Source organism: Prionailurus viverrinus, chromosome B2 (genome assembly GCF_022837055.1).
Source record: "Prionailurus viverrinus isolate Anna chromosome B2, UM_Priviv_1.0, whole genome shotgun sequence".
NCBI classification, from domain to species: Eukaryota; Metazoa; Chordata; class Mammalia; order Carnivora; family Felidae; genus Prionailurus; species Prionailurus viverrinus.
The window spans coordinates 121,365,860-121,384,418 of NC_062565.1; the positions used below are offsets into that span (position 1 = coordinate 121,365,860).

General features: G+C 40.2%; 1 non-coding gene across 1 annotated transcript; it reads left to right on the forward strand.

The window, feature by feature from the left end:
• The first annotated feature begins 17,849 nt into the window (after window positions 1-17,849).
• Window positions 17,850-17,956, forward strand: LOC125166873 (U6 spliceosomal RNA). The gene has a single exon (XR_007152582.1). It is a non-coding gene; the product is annotated as a U6 spliceosomal RNA (small nuclear RNA).
• Window positions 17,957-18,559: the final 603 nt, after the last annotated feature.

Consider the following 18,559-nt stretch of genomic DNA (forward strand, 5'->3'; position numbering starts at 1 on the left):
ACAAAGACAGTTCTTTAAAGGTTCATTTCCTCTAAAATAAAACAACGTGTATTTCTTACCACTGACTGGATACATTCCCCTCAGCTTTGAAACTGGAAAATAAAAGAAGCAAATGTTTGTTCTGTTTGTTATAATGCCAACTCTATCCGTGCAAAGTAACAGAAGATTTAAGACGCATTCATTTGCATCCCTGTTCTGCCCAGTGAGAGGTGAATCTTCCCATTGTATGTACAATATACAGGAAGCGATAAGTGCTCAAACACTGAACAATCAATGTTAACAAAGATAACCTTATTATGAAACTTATTGAGAATTGAATCGTGGCTGTAATTATTCTTTTCTTTGTACTTTCTACATTCAAAATTTTTCCCAAAATGAGTGAAATGGACCTAATAAAAAAAAAAGAAGAAAATTTGAATCATGGTTTCTAAAGTCCCAAGGACTTGTGGCTGCTGAAATACCATCAATTTCTGGCCCAGCTCTGCAACATACAGAGACACTAATGAAAACAAAAAGTCTGAGATCTCCCTCTCTTCAGAGGAAAAAAATTTTAATTGACATTTAGTTGCTATTTTATAATAATTGCTGCTAAAAGAACACTGTATTTATAGTGAAACCTGAATTTATTCGGTCTCCCATTACGAAATTAACCTTTTAATAATTTTCTCTTTTTAATACAATTCTTTTTTTTTTCAACGTTTATTTATTTTTGGGACAGAGAGAGAGCATGAACAGGCGAGGGGCAGAGAGAGAGGGAGACACAGAATCGGAAACAGGCTCCAGGCTCTGAGCCATCAGCCCAGAGCCTGACGTGGGGCTCGAACTCCCGGACTGCGAGATCGTGACCTGGCTGAAGTCGGACGCTTAACCGACTGCGCCACCCAGGCGCCCCTTATTTAATACAATTCTTAAACAAGAACCCTTTTGAGCACTTGCATACCAAGTATCGTTAGTTACTAGAGAGTAGCAAGTTTAACGTCTTTTATATGCCCTTCCCCGTTTTGTGTGTGTGTGTGTGTGTGTGTGTGTGTGCGCGCGCACACACACACACACACACACACACACACCCCAAGCAGAGTCATGCAATCTTTGACACTTACTGGACAGTCAGGGTGTTAGTTAAGCGATGACACTTTACCTAAGATACTTCAACTCATACAGTTACATGTGGGATACTTTTTACAGTTTTAAACACTCAGAGCCCAGGTTCCTACGGTAGGAAGATTAGTATTTACCCCTGTTGTTTTGCATTTTCTCTGTATTTTCTTCAAAATCCAGCCTCCATCCATCAATAGAGAGTCTCCAAATGACTTAAAAAAGCACTTTGAAATTCCCAGTGGGAAATACATGTCTATTTTCCACTCATTACCTATTCTCCAGAACATGAGCCTTGACAACCTATACAGCAAAGTAGCCCAAGATGTTTAATTGTCCGGATTTTAATAGTAACTAGCATTCTTATAGTGCGAGAAGATAAGAGAAGGTGGTAAGTACCCTTGGAGTGAAATGCAAATCACATAACTAGATTGCCAAACACCATGCCAAATTTTTCCTTACCTCTTATATAGACCTAACAGATGTCTTGACTTTACAATGCATTTATTGTATCACTTACTCTCTCCTTTATTCACTTACTTAAGAAAATTTTCAGGGGCCCCTGGGTGGCTCAGTCCGTAAAGCATCCGACTTCAGTTCAGGTCATGATCTTGCAGTCCATGAGTTCCAGCCCCGTGTCAGGCTCTGTGCTGACAGCTCGGAGCCAGGAGCCTGCTTCAGATTCTGTGTCTCCCTCTCTCTCTGCCCCTCCTCCACTTGCGCTAGGTTTCTCTCTTTCTCAAAAATGAATAAACATAAAAAAATTTTTTTTAAGAAAAATTTCAGAAAATCATTCTGCAGTGAAGAACCCTATGCCTAGGACACATCAAGTAGTTTAAACAATTCTCCATTGCACTGAAGCACCTTCCTACAGTATTTAGCACCCAAATATTTTCTGTTCTGGTCAGGAGCACGGATGAAATGCAACTTTCCAAACTTCAGGGGAATGTTTGCTTGGCCGGATCTCTTTTGAAACGCTAGAGCAGGGGCGCCTGGGTGGCTCAGTCGGTTAAGCGGTTAAGCGTCAGACTTCGGCTCAGGTCACGATCTCACAGTTCGTGAGTTCGAGCCCCGCGTCGGGCTCTGTGCTGATGGCTCAGAGCCTGGAGTCTGCTTCACATTCTGTGTCTCCCTCTCTCTCTGCCCCTTCCCTGCTCATGCTGTGTCTCTCTCTGTCTCAAAAATAAATAAACATTAAAAAATAAATAAATAAAAATTTAAAAAAATGAAATGCTAGAGCAGGAAAAGGGAGTCAAAAGCTCTGGCGGATGAGATGTCAACTGAGCGGAGTGTCTTCATCTGAACTCCATACCTCAGGAGTTCATGCTGCCGCGTCTAAAACCACATTCTCAGATCACTAACGCTCACCCAATTCCCAAGCCACTTCTTGCCTCTACAAATTTTTCAAAAGGGTCTTCAAGGTCAAGGAGAGAGCTGATGCGTGAATTTAAAACGCAGATCCATTTCCTCAAAATGACACAGAAGTTTTGAAAGCCCCGAAGTCCTGTTGAATCTCACTGCACTAACTCTCAACTTCACACAGGTCAGGAAAGTCTGCATTTTTTTTTCAAATAAAATGTAATCCTGGACCGGGGCTGCTGAGGCGACTATAAAAGAGTCAGTGGCATTTTTAGGAGGCTCGTGATTCTAACTCTACTGCCATAGCTGAGCCTGAATAACTGGAATCTATCTCTTTGAAAATTTCCTCTTGCAAATTGAAGGAGCTCTACTTTATTTCCTTTGAAACACGTACCTTGAGATTTTTACAAAGGTGTTGCTGATACTGCCAAAGTGGCCTTTCTTTTCTGGAATTTTCTACAACTATTAACTATGTGGTAACAGCCACCAGGTCTGTCATCCACTCTGTACAATGTAAACCTTAATCAGTCGGAACGAAGCTCAGTTGTATGGTTTCTCAACAGAATCGACTGCATTTCAAAGATAGTAAATCGTTGTCTGTGTGCTACGGGGGATGTTCCATGCCACCTGTGAGCTCCAAAGTCTCAGGTATTTTAGGAGGTGCTAGGCGAATCTGCATAATAAATCTGGTAATAACTACTATCTTAAAGTTAAGAGACTTTAATATTTATGTCTGGGAGTCCTATTTAAGTACGTTAGACAGGTTCAATCTCTCACAAACGATGCCACAATTCAAAAAGGCCCAGTCTTGAGCAATAGTTTATCTATTTTCCTGGAAAGAAGGTAAATCCTTAGCTGCATTTAAAAAAAAAAAAAGGAATAGAAGAAACTCGCCAACGTCAAAATATCAGCACTATGCTGACAGGCAATCAGTTAATATGTGTGGAGCGAATGTATGACCCGTTTTTGCAGAGAACATTTACAAGTGCTAACAGCTGTCCATTCTGCCTCATATCATGCTGTCTGTTCTCCTGGGCGTTCTACTTCGAAAGCAATACATGTCGTAGAATACAGTTGGAGCCAGGCTCGTCACACCTGCATGACAGAACACCACAAGTGTTCTCCCTGTGCCTTAAAAAATGCAAATGAGCCTGACGTTATAGAAATCAAATGCCTAGTGAGGGAACCAAACACGACAAGGCTAAAGAACTTCTGTGGACCACACGGAAGAGAACACTTTGTAGCACGTAAAATGAATATCCCAGGGAATGTAGGAATTACAACAGCAAGCAAGCTGCCAAGATATTAGGGCTAGCAGAATCGACAAAAGAAGAAAAAAAACAGCATCCAACTGGCACCACGTGGAAAGTCCATAGGCAAATACAGCTGGTTCCCAATACTGCACTTGAAAATAGGTGACATTGGCTAACTGTATGAATTTGCCTATCTGCAAACAGAACACCCCGTTGTTTTCCAGGACCCTTTCTTCTAATTGGCTCAAATGAGCAGAAAAATTAAAGAAATCTTTACTCCTATAGTGCTTCTTAGAGATGAGCTGTATGCACATGTCAGGGGACATAGTTCACAGAGTGGCAAATGGGGAGAAAAGCTTGGGTGAGAATTTTATTTTCTTCAAGGTGAAGAGCAAATTTTCATAGTATCACAAGGACATACATGTCCAGCAGGGCTTGGCCCTATCTATACAAGCAAAGCAGAGTAGAGCATAAAATACTTGTATCCAAGTGTCCATAACAGTATTATTTATAGTAATCAAAAAAAAGGCGGGGTGCCCTGGGTAGCTCGGTGGGTTAAGTGTCTGACTTCAGCTCAGGTCATGATCTCACACTCTGTGAGTTCGAGCCCCGCATTGGGCTCTGTGCTGACAACTCAGAGCCTGGAACCTGCTTCGGATTGCGTGCCTCCCTCTGTCTCTACCCCTCCCCTGCTTGCACGCTCTCTCTCTCTCTCAAAGATAAATAAACATTAAAAAAATAAAAATTAAAAAAAGGGAAACAACCCAAAAGTGCATCAACTATAAATTGATAAACAAATTCTGTGCATCCATAAAATGGCACATTATTCAGCTACAAATAGGAATGAATTGCTGATACATACCACAACATGGGTTTCAAAGACGTCATCTAAATAAAAGCCAGTCACAAAAGATCACATAGTATATGATTCTATTTATGTGAAATGTCCCAAATAGGCAAATCTATAAAGACAAAGCATGTTCATGCTTGTCTAGAGCTGGTGTGGGAAGGAGAGATGGGGGGGGGGGGAGCATGGGGATGGGTCTCTGTAGTAGGGGGAGGGGATGAAATATTTTAAGTTAGATTTTAGTAATATTGGCACAATCCTGTGAATATACTATAGTACCTTAAATTGTATATTCTAAATGGGTTAATTATTTATCTTTTATTTATTTGAGAGGAGGGAGGGCACAGAGACAGAGAGAGAGAGAGAGAGAGAGAGAGAATCCCAAGCAGGCTCCATTCTCAGCTAGGAGCCCAACTCAGGGCTGTATCCCATGACACTGGGACCATGACCCGAGCCGAAATTAAGACACAGGTACTCTGTGTAAGGTACTCTGGGGCGCCTGGGTGGCGCAGTCGGTTGAGCATCCGACTTCAGCCAGGTCACGATCTCGCGGTCCGTGAGTTCGAGCCCCGCTTCAGGCTCTGGGCTGATGGCTCAGAGCCTGGAGCCTGTTTCCGATTCTGTGTCTCCCTCTCTCTGCCCCTCCCCCGTTCATGCTCTGTCTCTCTCTGTCCCAAAAATAAATAAACGTTGAAAAAAAAAAAAAAGAGTCTGGCACTCAACTGACTGAGCCACCAAGGTGCCCCTAGATGACTGAATTGTATGGTATGTGAATTATATCTCAATAAAGCTGTTTTTCAGAAAGCAGAAACGAGGTTTGAAGAATTATCTGGACTTAGATTTATCTGGAAGCACAATTATTTACTTGCTTTTGCACACAAATTAAGTTCACTAGAAAATTGCTTGTCAGTACTACTTTTTTTAATAATGTAATTCCTATATTTCAAACTATTTTTAAGGCCTTTTTAAATCTCTTCTTTGAGAAGAATCTTAGAAAGTTACAAAGCACAACATCATTTTAAGAAGTTCCATCAGGGGCATCTGGGTGGCTCAGTAGGTCAAGTGTCTGACGTCGGCTCAGGTCATGACCTCAGGTTCATGGGTTCGAGCCCCACATTGGGCTCTGTGCTGACAGCTCAGAGCCTGGAGCCCGCTTTGGATTCTGTGTCTCCCTCTCTCTCTCCCCCTCCCCTGGCTCACACTCTGTCTCTCTCTCCCTCTCAAAAATAAATAAACATTAGGGGTGCCTGGGTGGCTCAGTTGATTGGGCGTCCATCTTTGCCTCAGGTCATGATCTCATGGTTTGTGGGTTCGAGCCCCACGTCAGGCCCTGTGCTGACAGCTCAGAGCCCGGAGCCTGCTTTGGATTCTGTGTCTCCTTCTCTCTCTGCCCTTCCCCTTCTCATGCTTTGTCTCTCTCTGTCTCTCAAAAATAAATAAATGTTAAAAAATTAAAAATTAAAAAATAAATAAGCATTAAAAAAAAGAAAAAAGAAGTTCCATCAAAGGCGGAAAATCAAAACTGATACAGTCATCACAACTGGCATTATTGTTTTTATCTTAATCTTTTATTCTGCATTCCTTTGATGTTGCCATTTTTCTGTTCTAATACTACAATAATTTGATTTGCCCAAAAAAGCTTTGTTTTCATGCTTGTCAGCATTAACCTGAAGCTAATCATTTTCCTTGGGTGTTGTCAAAAAATGACTTATTTTCAGGTTGATAATACCAAAAACAACACTGTTATGCTCTGTCACCCAGCAAAATACTCTGGCATGAGAACAGAAAACTCGATTGGTTAACTGAGTTTGCACACTTTAATTGTGAAATAAATTCCGTAACGGGCAATGGGGAAATTTAATTTGGGAATCCTGAGAAACTCCCTCCTGCCCCAGTCCCTCCCTCCTGCTCTCTGAAAGGTTCACGTAACAGCAATTAGAACGTAGACATTCAGCTTTAATTTGTAGAGTATTTCATATGTTGTCCTTGGTATTCTCCTTAAAATCATCCTAGCTTTACTAGAACCTAGAAGATGCTGTTTTAAGTTACAATTTTCATATGCGGATATTTTCTGCCATTTCTTTTTGGCAGAGGAACAAACTGGAAAACCTTATAAACAAGAAATAGCTCAAGTAACAAAAATTATATGTCACCCTTAGCTCCACTAAGAGCTCCAAATCTGAAAAATGGTAATTTTTACCCACAGGAAGATCTTACTAACTCCTAGCATATATCTGTACCTGATCTTTAACCACCATTTAAACTCCATCTCTGACCTACAAAGCAGGCAAGCTCTCCAGAAGTGATTTACAAAATGGGGAAACTCTATGCTCAATTTGTTCCACAAGTCCTTGACCGTAAAAGTGATACCATAGTAGAAAAACATGAAGCATCATGGATCTTGACTGAAAATTCTCACCTCCTGTCAGCTGAGCTCATCTCAAGATGTCCTAGGTGACAGGAAATTTGGAGTAAAGACCTTTGCATAGACTTCCCTCTCTTGGATCCGCCAAACTGAGTTCTGTGAGCATTTGAAACTCTGGTCAGCAGCACAAAGGCAGGGCCAAGCAGAAAACTCCAGAGCGATCTATGCCTTCTCTTGGAAAGACAATTTTCAGGTGACTTTTCAAATACAAGGATCTGAAAGTATCCACTATCTCTCCAACAAACTTCTATGTTTAGAAATTTAAATACAGCGTATACTTTCTTTTCAGCATTTTGTAATGCTTAAGAGTTTTACACACTAATCGTAAGCATGCCAGAAAATTTGTAAAGAGTAACATTCAAAGAGGATGGGATACATAAAATTGCATAAGAAAATTCTTCAACAGTCAAAAATATTTTATCATTGGACCACCTGGTTTTGCTGTTGTGAAAAGAAATAGTGTAATAATGTTTATTTGTGCGAATAAAACCCACTCAACCTTCTTGCAAATGCTTAGGAAAAGAAGTTCATCTCCCCTTATATTTATCATTTGTCTCAATATCCTGGCCATCTACATTCATATCATATGGATTCTTTATGAGGGATTCATCTTAGTTATGAAATGTACATGATATCTGCAAATAAGCCCATCACAAAATTGTTACCTGCTAAACCCTTCTAGTTTATTTAGTCCGCCCAAACAAAACTTTGCTGCTTTCCTGAGGTTTTGCTGTTGTTTGTTTGTGTTTGTTTTTTACTTCAGTAGCTGCTTTGGAAGCAAACAGAACAATCCGGTTTTACTTTAGATATTTTGAGGTTTGCTTGAAGACCTGCTAGGTCCTTTCACAAAAGCTACCTGTCGACCGACCAATCTTGGCCTCTGGTTAATTGTCTCACAGAGGCCTGTGCACGGAGCAGAGAAGGACAGAGGCGCGGAAGCAACGTGTAAAATAGCAATCATCGAGTCTATTAAAGTGGTTCCAAATCGTCCAGCTCAGCACTCAGGATTCACAATAATTCCCGGCGTTAGCGCTCGCTAAGCGACAAGTTGATGGGGCAGAAGCTGGGAGGAAAATGACCCTGGAAGCGGAGTGTTGGTTTTACACCCGCTGGGTATCTGTTACAAGTGAATTTCCTCTGGCGCCAGCAGGTATTTTGAGCAGGCATCCAGAGGGGTCCCAGAGGGGAAGGATGGAAATGGGGGAGATGGAACTCTACGTTTGGGGATCAAAGCTTTAAAGGTCCCAGAGGAAATCGGTAAGATCCGATGGATTGCCCCAAAGTCTTCAAGAGGGACGCGGAAGGTATTTCGAATTTCTGCCGCTTACAGCTGCAGGGCGAGGGGGTGGGGAGGTAGGGAGTAAACAAAATCCCAGAGGGGAGATGTTCCCACCAAGGCAAGGAGGTAAAAATTCCAGACAAACCCACAAAAAAGATGAGAGGCTTTTCCCTCGGTTTTTGCCCTAGGGACCCCCGACGACGACTCCAGCGGGAGGGCCATGCCAGCGTTCTGGGGCTGGGCTTCGACCGCTCGCAGTGGCCGGAGTCGCAGGCTGAGGTTGCGGGATCGGGCCTGGGCGAGGCCGTGCGCCCAGAGGCCGGGCACAGCCCTCCCCCTCCCCGGAGGTCTGGGAGGCTCAGCCATTAAAGCCCGGCTGCCCGCTGACGCGCTCAGTAAAAGTGACTGCGATTTATTTGCATTAGTCACTATAAAGGTCTAGGGAGACAGCTATTTATCCGATGCGGGACCTTGACAAATTGACTGGGCAGTGCAACAGAGGACAGTCCCCCTGACCCCGGGCTGTGCTGGGGCGGAAAGCAGGATCCTCCCACCTGCTCCCGACCCGAAGGGTGCGCGCGGCCGCGGAGAGGCGCGTCTCCACCTGCAGACGCACTGCGGACCCCTTGGCAGCCCAGGTGCCCTCTCCGGGCTCCCAGGTTCCGGCTGCCGCCTCCAAGCCAGTCGAGAGGCGGGGGGTGGGGGGGTAAATTTCCACTCACTCTCCAGCCGCACCTTCCCCCCAGGTTCGGAGAAGGTCACCAAATCTGAGATCTGGTGAGGTTGCCCTGCAGGTGACCCAGTCCGGAGCCTACACTGGAGGGTCCATCCTGGTAAAAATCGTTTGGTCTGGCAGCATCCGGGTCATTTATCAGTGAGGTCGTTTAGAAGTCTTCAGGGTTTCTTTCTTTCTTTTCTTTCTTTCTTTCAGAGCACTGACAAATGATTTGAACCTGAAATTCAATTCCGCTTAATATGGAATAGGACCATGTAATTGTAGTTTTTTTTTTTAATTTTTTTTAACGTTTATTTATTTTTGAGACAGAGAGAGACAGAGCATGAACGGGGGAGGGTCAGAGAGAGGGAGACACAGAATCTGAAACAGGCTCCAGGCTCCGAGCCATCAGCACAGAGCCCGATGAGGGGCTCGAACCCACGGACCACGAGATCGTGACCTGAGCCGAAGTGGGCCGCTTAACCGACTGAGCCACCCAGGCGCCCCTGTAATTGTAGTTCTTAATTGAAGATAACTTCGATCCTGGCGTCACCAATTCCACCCACAACTCTTGCTTTTACAGCTACACCTAACGATAAAAGAACAAGCCACGGTCCAATACGTCTTCCTACATTTCTGAACTTAATGTATTTCTTAGAAGTTACTTCTGTCGTTAATACGTAAAGTTCTACATTAAAGTCCTTGAAAAAACAAAGACGTCTGTGCTAAATATCGACCAACAAAGATAGATAAATTTCTAACGTGAAATTCAATTCAAAGGAAGCGTTTCTCAACAGCATGTGCTTTTAAGGTGATTTTGTTGTTGTTGCATCAGCTTTAAGGACAATGCTACATTATCAGGTAGTGCAAAGATCGAAGGCTAAACACCTAAAATAGGCAACTCTGAACGGAAACGGGGACTATTGGTTGCAAGCAAACCTAATCACTTTGCTTTCAGGATCTGAAATAACACTTCTTGGACAATCTCTTAAAAAAAAAATCTGCATCAAGCAGTGATGTTAATTTCCTTCATTGTATGCCTTTATGTTGGTTAAAGACCTAAGACTGGGAGAATAATTTGAATAAATTCTTTCTTATTCAGTAAAAGAAATCGGATCCCTTCAGTTAAAAAGATGAAAGTTCAGTGCATCCAGAAGATGAGGGTTTTAGCCCTTTTGATGGAGACTATTTGAACCTGAAAATTTTGCGTAGCTATCTATCTTGCGAAAAGTCAGGGCGAGATAAAGTGTAATCTGGCTCTGATTTCTGCTGGAAAGAAAACATTGAAATGACTGCTCATTTATCACTACTCTACCCTCCCCCTCTTCCACCTTGGTTTAACTGACAATGTAACACCAAGCTGTTTAGGTCTTCTCTAGACTGTTGGAAATGAAACCAATTCCCGTGAAAGAGAGTTCTAAGTTATCAGGTTTATTAGGTAAAGAAATCCTAAGGAGAAAGTATAGGAATCAAATAGATAAAACTTTACCACCAGCAAGAATACCGGAGAACCGGCTAAAGTCTGTGATGACTCAACAGGTTTTTCTTCTTTCCCCAGGGCTTGGTGAATTTGCATATGTAGTTTTCCTGACTAATTGCAGCTACTTAGGAGTTCATCAGTTAAGATACTATTTGTGACACTATTCCTAAACTGATTGCAAGAATACCCACTCTATTCTGGGAACTATGGAAATTAAAATGATCGGATCATTTTTTTCTAATCCAGATAGTTATTTTAGCCAAAGAAACTCAACAGTCATTTCTTTTAATGAATGCCTAAACTCACACAAAAAAATTCAGTAGCCATGTGTAATAAAATCCAATCTCCATAGTAATCATTTATATAATATTAGAACAATAATCAGATACCTTTTCCAATGGTCTAATTAGTTAATATTTCTTAACATAGTAATACCCAATTTTAACAAGAATCCGGTGAGAAAGCTGCTTCTAAATACTGCTTGAGAATGCACAAATTAGAACTATTTAAGAATGTCCAAAATTATTATTTAAAAAACTTTAAAATGCATATGCCCTTTCACCTAGCAATTCTATTTCTGAGAATTAGGGATGGGCACAAAGATTTTGCTTAAGGAATATTCACAAAAACAAAAAACTGGAAACAAATATATATGACATGAAAAATGAGTTTGCCATTCAATTATGTCGCAGAAGAACATTTAATGATATCCAAAGATATTTATAATGTGCAAGATGTCAAAAGGGATTATTATAAAATCTAATTCCATTTTTCTAAAAAATGTATTCATAGAAAAGATTTAGGAAGATATAAATATGAAGGCGGTTTATCACAGGATAGTGGTATCTGACTTTTTGTTTAAAAGTTTTATATGATGGAAAGTAAGTATTTTATGTCTTCCATCCATGTTGATATGTAAGTTGTTGGCTTGCAAAATTCTTAATAGATTAACGACATGAGCCCTCGGTCCATCATATATTTCCAAATATTTTTTTCTATTTGAAATCTATCTTTTCATTTTGTTTATATTTAAAATATGTATGTAAGCACATTTATCAATCTTTCCTTTTATAGCTTTCAGGTTTTATGTTTGCTTGGAAAGACCCCTTCCCCCCCCCACACACACACATATGAATACACACTAAAGTTAAATAGTTTTAAAAATTCTTCACTTTTCTTCTAGTAGTTTTATAGCTTTAATTTTTTCACTTTTAAGTCTTTAGACAATTTTAGAATGGATTTGGGTTCAAACAGTGAAATAAGGATACAGCTCATTTGTATTAAGAAATATATTTTTCTATTGATCTGAATACCATTCTTTTCAGAATTTAAATTTTCAGTTATATTTGGATTTCTGGGCACTTCATATCATTCCAGTAATGTGTATGTTTCCTTAGGTGTCAATGCACAATTATTTAAATTAACATAAATTTATGGTATTTTAATATAGGACATCGTTGTTCCTTTATTACTTTATTACTAATCTTCTTTGGCAATATAAGATCTAGCTTATCTAATTTTGAAACATCTTCTGTGTATTTGTATTGATGTTACCTTAAATTGTTAATTAAATAGGGAAAGTCGATGTCTTCAAAATGGCAAGTATTCACACTGAAAACAATGTATGTTTTTACAGTGGATTTTTTTCCCACTTCTTAAAAATGTTTCTTGGGGAGTTTTATACTGCTCAGGAGGAATTATATTCTCCTGGTTAGGAGTATATAAAATCCCAAGTTTTCAGATCTTGAATAACACAAACACTCTGTGCCTCCATTTTCTCACACGTAAAACACAAATAGTAATAGCACTTGCCTCAGAGAGTTGAAATAAGAATTAAATGAGAAGCTCCCTTCAGAGTGCTGAAAACAGCATCTGGCAATCATAAATGCTCAACAGATAATTTCTATCACTAAGTATTAAACAAAGCTTTTTAAATTTTTTCCTAAGTACTTATTTTTTTCATTTTTTTAAATCTTTGTTTATTTTTGAGAGAGAGAGAGAGAAAGAGAATGAGTGGGGGAGGGGCAGAGAGAGAGGGAGACAGAATCTGAAGCAGACTCCAGGCTCTGAGTTGTCAGCACAGAGCCTGATGCGGGGCTTGAACCCATGAACTATGAGATCTTGACCTGAGCTGAGGTCTGAGGTCTAACTGACTGAGCCACCCAGGCACCCCTATTTTTTTCCTAAGTATTTCATCCTTTGTTGTTATTGTACAAGGAACCTTTCATCCTTTTTATTTCCGAGTTGGTTGTTACGTGTATTAAGAAGATTGTTATTTTAGTACGTCAATTTACAAACTTCCGCCTTTATTAGTTCCTTTATTTTTGCTATAGCTTTTCAAGTGGTTCTCTTCAAATATCCAGGTATATAATTTTATCATCTGAAAACAATTATAAATGGTCTTTCTCCTATGCAGTTTAACTAACTCATTTCTTTCTGTTGTTTAATTGTCCTGGCTAAGACTTCTAGAACCATAATAAATAATAATAGAAATAATAGAAGGGTTTTTGCCCTTGACTTCAATGAGAATGTGTCTAGTGTTTCGCCATATGTTTTTGTCACATTACAGATATTTCTATTTAATTATATAATAAGGTTTTTTAAATGAGTGGTTGTTAAATTTTTTCAAATACCTTTAGCAGGTACCGATACGCCTATGTGGTTTTTTCTGTGATCTACTAACAAAATGAATATATTATAAAATATGAATGAATATATAACAGATTTCCTAATATTAAACATCATTGTAATTCATACATAGAAAAGTGTATGAGTACAATTATATGTATCATATTTGTCTGTTCAGATCCTGCTTAGTTCTTTTTATTCATATTTTGGCTGGGTGTTAGCAAAGATTTGCATAAAAATGGACTTAAGTTTTCGGATATAGGAATGGTTGTTACACGTTCAGGTACACCATAATTTTTAAAATTTGATATCAATCGGGGCGCCTGGGTGGCGCAGTCGAAGCGTCTGACTTTAGCCAGGTCACGATCTCGCGGTCCGTGAGTTCGAGCCCCACGTCGGGCTCTGGGCTGATGGCTCAGAGCCTGGAGCCTGTTTCTGATTCTGTGTCTCCCTCTCTCTCTGCCCCTCCCCCGTTCATGCTCTGTCTCTCTCTCTCCCAAAAATAAATAAACGTTGAAAAAAAAAATTAAAATTTGATATCAATATTAAATTTGATTCATAAAAATCATTTTGAAACTTTCTTTTCTCTCTATCCTCTGAAACTGTTCAGGTAACAATGGAGCTATGTGTTCCTTAGAGATTATAGAATTCCATGATAAAAAAAAAAAACAAACCATCTAGCCTTGTTCCCTTTGTGGTAGGGAGTGTGTTGGCAAGTCTTGACAATTTTTCAAGTTCTTCTAAGAACTTTTAGATTTTTGTTTCTTCTGGTTTGAGTTTTACTCTATTTTTTACAAAGTCATCAGTGTTTTTTTACAGGTGAGCACAGTGATCTGTTTAAATTATTTTGATTCTCTGGTTATTTGTGGCCATTTTCCCTTTCTCACTTAAAGCCTACCTCAACATGGAAGAAAAATACTTACATTTATATTGTTTCACTCTCATTTATGGGTCTAATGGCAGTTTAGGGGGAAAAAAAAAAAAGAACCAAATGCAAAAGAACCTAATGCAAACAGCCATGAGTTGCTGAATTCTTTTTATGTGCCGTGCTCTGCAAAGCAGATTTCACTTGTGTTATCCCTTTTAATCCTCACAACAGACTCTTCCTTCCACTTTCCAGATGGAGAAATTGAAGCCCAGAGGAATCAAGTAAGTTTTCCAGTAACAAGGAGCGGAGAGGCATGTCTCCAACATTGGCAGTCTGACTCCAAAGCTCATCCCGTTAAGCCTCCTACCACAGCACCTTCCCAGCTACCACAATAGCCCTGCCAAGGGAACTTACAACACACCATTACTAATATCACGGTGCAGAAAATTCTCTAGAAAGACCATTTTTGTCTCCATCGGAGGTCACAGTAAGTTCTCATAATAGCAAGCCACGAGAAAGGGCATGAAAGTTGCTACTGCTTCTGTGCATACTTGAAACACCACATCAGTCTAGGTATCACTCTCGGATCTACCCCCCACCAAACACTAGTATTGGCCTTTATTATAAAAGCAATGAGGGGGCACCTGGGTGGCCCAGTTGGTTGCACGTCCAACGTCCGCGCTCAGATCATGATCTCGCTGCTGAAACCGCAGAGCCTGCTTTGGATCCTCTGTCCCTCCCTCCCTCTGCCCCTCCCCCTCTTGCACTCTCTCAAAAATAAATAAATTTGTTTACAAATAAATAAAAACAGAAGCAATGACTGGGTCCTGGGTGACTCAGTCACCGAGCCTCCAACTCTCGATTTTGGCTCAGGTCGTGATCCCGGGATCCTGGAATAGAGTCCCGCATGGGCTGAGCATGGAGTTCTCTCTCTCTCTCCCTCTCCCCCTCTCCCCAGTTCTCCTTCTAAAATAAATAAAAGGAAAAAAGAAATGTAAGGCACCGAAAAGGCAAGGGTTTTAAACAAAGAAATGAATTGATTAGATACGTGTTTTCAAAGATCGCTCTGGCTGCGTCATGAAAATAGATACAGGGAGGCAAGAAAGGGCGTGAGCAAACCACTTGGAACAAATCCAGTTATGGTTATCAAGGTGAGTGGTGGTGGTAGCTTGAACCCTGATGTTGACTGGAAGGTGGAGGAAGTGGATGGATCCCACTGATTTTTAGGAGATAAAGCTGATAGCACGTGATGCTGGATTCTTCCACATGGAAGGTAAGAGGGAGAGAGGTGTCAAGAATCAGCCCTGGGTTCCTGGCTTCTGCAGTTGCTGCCGGTTCCAAGGAGAATGAGGCTGGCTTGCTCTGAGTCCATGGCTTGGAAACAAAGGTGCCCCGAGAACAGAAGAAGTCTCTCAATTTTGACACTTGTGAAAGTATGAACATAAGTAATACACAGATCTATGCAATCAATATAGGTATATATACATGTTGCAAAGACACCAAATTCTGTCCCTAAAATAGTTTGAGCAACTATGAACAGGTGAGTCCTCAAGAACCCATCTCAGAGAAAACACCATTTCCTCCAACAAGGAAAGCCATTCAGAAGTGTCTGCACCGAGAAATATTTTTATTAGAAATGGGTCATTAGGCAGCAGTGTGAGGCAGGAGAGAAATATCAGTCAGAAAAAGATGGCTTCCATCAGCTTCTCCCTGCTTCTTGAATGAACTTAGCCAGATAATCACTGTATTAGTTTTATATCTGTAAAAAGAGGCAATAATAGCTACCTAGAAACATTCCTAGAGGGATTAAATGTGATGACATAAGTCAAGAGCTCAACCTACCTGGTATAAAGATTTTCCTGGGAATCGGAGATTTTCCAAATGACCACATTTGCTGTCAATAAACAAGTAACCTCTGCAAGCAAACCAGCCAGTTCTTCACACCTTGGTGCAAATTATTTACTGTCTTTTAAATAAAAATAATATTTTTGGAGGCTAATGTTGATGAAATGAGTTTGTAATCATAATTTCTTCATATCCAATACAAAAAAGTTGTAACAAAGGAGTATATAAACCTGTATATATATAATGTATATGATTTCTATGAAATTACCAAATACATTGAAGAAATGTAAAATATAATTTTAGTATATGTGCTGCCGAAGCGAGCACTGTAAAATATAATTTTGTCACAGTGAAATTTGGCATTTAAAAAGGCACAGGACACAGATTTTTCAAATGTATTCATTCATTTGCTTCTAACTTCTTTGAATGTTATACGGCAAAAAGGCAGTCTTATAGCTGTAAAACAAAGCTTAGCAGTTTCCTCAAAAGTATAACAATGATACAGATTTAATTATATATATGTAACTAATTATAATTATAATACAAATCTTAAGAACGGCTGAAGTATTTTAGTCATCTTGAATTGTTGTTTTAGTCATTGTTAAAATACATAAATTAATACCACGGGCTTTATAATTATTTTGTCATATAGAGATTTTCACGGTAAGTGGGTTTGTTCAAACAAGTAGGATTGAGACTGATCACTTACAATTCACTAAAAGTTCACATCTCACACACTATGATGATTAATTTCTTTAGAAACTTTACATTAGGTCAAGAACATATCTAAATAATCAGAGAAATAATATGTTTTACCTAGAAGGAATGGAAGAGAAAGAACCTTAACCTGGAGCATTCAAGAAACACAAAACAGATGTGGTACCTGGCTGGCTTAGTCTGTTAGGTGGCCAACTCTTGATTTCAGCTCAGGTCCATCTCGCTGTGCGGTTCAAGGGTTCAAGCCCCACATTGGCCTCTGTGCTAACAGTGCAGAGTCTGCTTGGGATTGTCTCTCTCTCCCTCTCTCTCAGACTCTCCTCTCTCTGTCTCTCTCTCAAAAATAAACACTAAAAAAAAGAAACACAAAGTAGAGTATGTAAAGTAAGAGTTAATACTTATTGAGCACTTGGGTTGTGCTAGTGTGTGTGTGTGTGTGTGTGTGTGTGTGTGTGTGATGTCACGTTCTCTTCATAACAGTCCTATAAAGTTAAAAGAGATGAATCACCCAAGCTCATAGAGCCAGAGAGAAGCAGAAGTGGAACGACCTGTCCTTCTGGCTCCAAACTTGACTGTGCTTGTCTGCCCCTCACAGGTACCCATTTCTCTCCAGGATTCAGTTCATTGAAAGAAAAGAAGGGCCACGAGAAACTAAAGATCCTTTTTGCTTAAAACCCATTTGCAGTCAAACAAACTCATTTTTTTATTTGAAGCACACATGTTTAAAAAAACTTTTTTTAATGTTTATTTATTTTTGAGAGACAGAGAGAGCTAGAGCATGAGCACGGGAGGGGCAGAGAGAGAGGGAGACACAGAATCCGAAACAGGCTCCAGGCTCCGAGCTGTCAGCACAGAGCCCGTCGTGGGGCTCGAACTCACAAACCACGAGATCATGACCTGAGCCGAAGCCGGATGCTCAACCGATTGAGCCACCCAGGCTCCCCTTGAAGCACACATTTAAATCTATAAAATAGTTTGTCAGAGAAATGTCTGAATTCAAAACACGTGTGAGGAGTGCCCAGCTGACTCAGTAGAGCACATGACTCTTGATCGTGTCATGAGTTCAAGCCCCACATTGGGCATAGAGCTTAGTAAAAAAAAATAATAATAATAAAATAGTGCTGGGGCATCTGGGTGGCTCAGTTGGCTAAGTGTCCAACTTCAGCTCAGGTCATGATCTCACAGTCTGTGAGTTCAAGTCCCGCATCAGGCTCTGTGCTGACAGCTCAGACCCTGGAGACTGCTTTGGATTCTGTGTGTCCCTCTCTCTCTGCCCTTCCCCCACTCACATTCTGTCTCTCTCTCTTTCTCAAAAATAAATAAACATTAAAAAAAACTGTGCTCACTTCAGCAGCACATATATTAAAATTGGCACGGCACAGAGAAGATTAGCATGGCCCCAGTGCAAATATGACACGCAAATTCGTGAAGCTTTTTATATTGAAAGAAATAAAATAAAACGTGTGCAAAACCTGTGTGACATGAAAGGAGAAAAAAAAGGCCATCTAACCTTGGCACCTGCCGATTTGCAATTTGCAAGCGCAGTCCACTGTCCCAAACCCTGTGCTGTGGCTAACTAAGCATCTAGAATTCCAACCCGATGAGTCAGAGGGAGATGAAAATGCACAAGAGGCAGGTAGTGATAAAGTCGACAGGCCATTGTCTGTTACTTGACACGTGGAAATAAACATTTGCCAAATGGAAAAAAGAACCTGCGGATGGACAGCAGGCATGGGTCGTTGTGCACATTTATAGCATTATTTTTTATATTTAAGGAGAGTCCTGCTTGGACAGGAACAACCCCTGTTGTTTGTACTTTGCATATTAGTCAGTTTCCTGAGTTTATTAATTACATTCTTTTATTAAGACAAACATTATTATACGACCAATGAAAGCCAATGATGCAACAAAAAAATTTTCAAGCATTTCAGTAATGATTTCAAATTAACTTAATCAAAATTCTCACATTGAATCGAAATCCCAAATAATACATTGGATATATTTAAATGCTTCAAACAATTGACACAAATGATCACAATAATTATTAC